The following is a 4,051-nucleotide window of genomic DNA, read 5'->3' as shown; positions in this document are numbered from 1 at the left end:
CTGCCGGTGACATTTGTGCTGGCGGCAGGGACAATTCCCGCATGGCATGTGCGAGCCGGGGCTCCCTGAGGACTCGCATTCTCGCAGCGGGGCCGGGGGGGGTTCATAACAGCCCCCTTTGTGCGGGCTGCGGGAGGAGAGGTGAAGCTTTGACGTCAGCCCGGGAGGAATTCCTTAATGCCATTCAGGCCTCCCTCGCCCGCCTTGCTAATTGAGTTTTATGTAATAGCTGCAGCTGGGCTCCCAATCCCCTATTGAGAGCGGGATAAGGCAGAGCGGGCGGGCACAGGGAGCTGGTGCCACCAGGCACAGGGACCCTCCTGGCCCCGGGGCTCAGACACCCCTTCCCTGGGGTGGGGGGCAGCCAGGGGGGCTGGCAGGGGTGCAGGCTGAGCCTGGTGCCCAGTGCTGCAGGGGGGGAGGACAGACACTGGGAGCTCAGTGGGGAAACCAGAGAGGGGTTTGGGGGGGGGGCTGCAGGGGCAAAGGGCACCAACTCTGTGGCCAAGCCAGTGGGATGGCACCTTCCCAGAGAGTTTCCCTTCACTCCCCGTTTTTGGGTTGGTTTGTAGGATTGCAGCCACTCCAGCAGTGCCACCCAAAGGGACCCTGGGGTGCCTGGGGCGTGGGGCAAGGGGTGGCCAGGCAGCACTGGCCCCCTTCCCCTGGCTCCTGTGCACGGTTGCTCATCACTGCAGAGAGCTTGGCAGAAGTAATAATAATAAATTGCTTTGGTATCTACGGGGTAATTGCACTTAATAGAGTGAACAAGGCAGTGATTTATCTCATGTTACGCCGTTGGGTTTCCAGCTGCACGAGCCACGGCTGATAAAATAATGTATTTGCTGCCCTCTGCTCTGCTGGGGCATCTCCCAAAATAGCCCTGCAGAGTCCCCGTGGCTCCAGGGACCTCCCTGCGTGTCCCAGGAGAGGAGCACCACGAGCCTGCTCCCTCCTGCAGGGACACAGAGGAGCTCACCTCCTTTTTGGGGTGCTGCTGGCATCACCTCACCCCGGCTCACCCCAAATCAACCCGTGCAAACCCCAGAGCAGAGACCCTCCCCCAGGCACCCACTGGGGTGGCCATCCCAGACATGCTGCAGCCACGGGGTTGCAAAGCAGAGGGGGAATTTTCCCAAGGAGGAGGATGAGGAGGAAAGGGGTTTAGGGGGGGGTGGGGGGGTTGGCAGTCATCAATGGGAAAGGCAGCAGGACCCCAGACATCCCCTTCCCCCCCTGGCGTGGCCAAGCTTAGGTCGTAAAAAGAAAGAGCTGGTACCAAGGATAACATGCCTCACATTCCTGAGCTGTCTCCAGGGGAATTTCGACTGATCTACATGAAAAATACTTGCTGCCCCCGGGGTCAAAGTGTCTGGAGGAAAAATTACCGAGCGGAAAAGCTTAAATCAGTGCAGAGCCAGAGCCAGATCCACGGGTCTCACCTGGGGAGAGCAGCGGTGGCCAGAGGCTGTGCCACCACGGCTGGTGCTAAAGCCATCACTGCTGCCAGTGCCACCACCCACAGTCCCTCTGCTACTGCAGGCAGCACCTGGGCCACTGTGCCCACTGCCAACACCACCATGGACCTTCCCAGAGCCAGTGCCTGTGGGTGCTGGCTGCTGGAAACCTGCTGCCCTAGAATTGTAGAACCACAGAGCGGTACAGGTTGAAGGAAAGCCCATCCCGTTCCCACCTGCTGTAGGCAGGGACACCTCCCAGCAGCCCAGGCTGCTCCAAGCCCCATCCAACCTGCCCTTCAACACTGCCAGGGAGGGGGCAGCCACAGCTTCCCTGGGCAACCTGGGCCAGGCTCTCACCACCCTCACAGCAAAGAATTTCATCTTTATTTCTAATCTAAAACTACTCTCTTTCAGTTTGAAACCTTTCTCCCTGCTGTCCCTCTGCCACGGGCTGGTCCCAAGCCCTGCTGCAGCACAGGGGCTGCCAGCCCCCAAGTTTGAGCTCCCTCAAGCTCCTATGAACCTGACAACCTGGGAGGAAGAGCAGGGGAAATGCCTGATGTTACCCCCTGAACTGAGCAGAGCCCGGGTGGATCAGGCTGCTCTTCTACTCATGGCCAATATAATAATTTAATTGCACGTTTAAAAATAAATACTTGCCTGGGGTTGGGGAAAAGAAAGGCTTATGGAAGAAAATGAAGAGGAATTTAATTAAGGGCAGTGCTGGGAATGTCTCTACCACAATAAAGATAAGGAGGATCAATTGCTTCTTCCTCAGATCAAAGGGAAGGGCTGGAGGGGGGAAGCGGGGCTGTCGGGTGGCTACAAAGCACAGGGAGGGAGGGGAGGGCAGGGGGGGAAAGGCACACGAGAAAGCAGGAGAGAGACAGCTAGATAAGATTAGAAAAATAATTGATCATGTAGCTCCCATGGGGCTGCCTGGACTCGCAGGTCGATCGCAGCGTGGTGGAGGCTTTGGGGGCTCCTGAAGGGTCCAGGGTAGCTCTGCTATCCCTGTGCCCACGGGCTGGTGTTGTCCTGGCTGCTGAGGGCAGAGCAGGCAGGTGCAGAATCACAGAATCACAGACTGGCTTGGGTTGGAAGGGATAGAATCATAGAAAGGTTTGGGTTGGAAGGGACCTTAAAGATCCTCTAGATCCAACCCCCCGCCATGGGCAGGGACACCTCCCACTAGACCAAACTGCTCCAAGCCCAAATCCAACCTGGCCTTCAACTCTTCCAGGGATGGAATTGTCAAAGCTTCTCTGGACAACCTAGGTCAGTGTCTCACCACTCTCACAAGAAAGAGTTTATCCCTAATATCTCATCTAAATCTCCTCCCTTTCCATTTGAATCCGTTTGCCTTCATATTATCACTTCCCGCCCTTGTCAAAAGTCCCTCTTCAGCTTTCCTGTAGCCCTTTCAAGTACTGGAAGGTGCTCTAAGGCCTCCCTGGAGCCTTCTCTTCTCCAGAGGTGCAGGGCTGTACCATGATCCACTCCCTGACTACAGGCACCCTCATCCCAGCCCAGTTTGCACAAGCCACTGGCAGCCGTCCCTGGGGTGGCCTGTCTGGGGCAAAGCCCTGACAGCTCAGTGACTCAGGTGTCCCCGTGGGACAGGGAGGTTTGCATCACCTTCTGTCACCACCAGGTCACCTCGATGGCATCTTCTCAGTGCTTAGGCCAGAGCCCCTCAGGCCATGCACAGCTCTGCTGAGGCTGGTGCACCAGGGAAAGCCAGACCCCACACAAGGCTGCACCCAACACCATGAGCCTCTGGGGTCTGCAGGGCAGTGGGCACAGGGCTACTGTGACCCAGCCCCGGGAGCAGGAGGCTCCAGAGCACCTCTGCCAAGAGACATTTCTGCAGCAGCTGGGAACCCCCAACCCCCAGCCTGGTCCTGAGAGGGAGCTTGTCCTGTGTCTCACACGGGAAGGGAGTGCAGGACCGCTGGGAGCTGCAGGGGAGGGTGATTTTCCCAATCCTGTGGGAAATGCCTGTTGAATGCAAAGAAGCACCCAGACAGGTTTCTTGAAAGGGCTGGGCTTGGTGGGACCCAAATTCAGGAGGCTGATTCCCAGCCAAGCAGGGGAGTCCTGACGATCCAGTGAGGCAATGCTTTGCATCTTTAGGCACCCAAGTAACCGTGTGACTCCAGTTCCTTCAGGTGTGAAATGGGAACGACCAATACCCATCTACTCACGAGCCCTACCGCCGCGTTGCCAGGAGCTCTGCTTCTTGCTCCCCGTGTTTGCATAGGCTGGGACACCATGTCAGGAGCAGGTTTGCATCCCAGCTGGGAACTTCCTGCAGGGGCACTGCCCTGCGTGTGAGCAGAGCTGAGCCCCGACCCCTCCAGCCTCCGCTTAGATGAGCTCCTCTCTTGCCTCACCTGCTTTTGCAAGAATCCCAGCTCGCACCCAGAGAAAGCGGCTCAGCCGGCTCCGGCAGGGAGGGCCGAGCTGCCAGCCTGGCACGGAGACAGCACCTGGGTGTGCCCGGCCCCGCAGAGCCCGGGGACAGCCCGGTCCTACCGGCCGGGAACGGGGGCTGCCCGGCCGGGTGGTCCTGCCAGCGCGGCTGGTTC

Source organism: Chaetura pelagica, unplaced genomic scaffold (genome assembly GCF_000747805.2).
Source record: "Chaetura pelagica isolate M959 unplaced genomic scaffold, ChaPel_1.0 scaffold215, whole genome shotgun sequence".
Taxonomy (NCBI): Eukaryota; Metazoa; Chordata; class Aves; order Apodiformes; family Apodidae; genus Chaetura; species Chaetura pelagica.
This window is presented reverse-complemented; position numbering follows the sequence as displayed.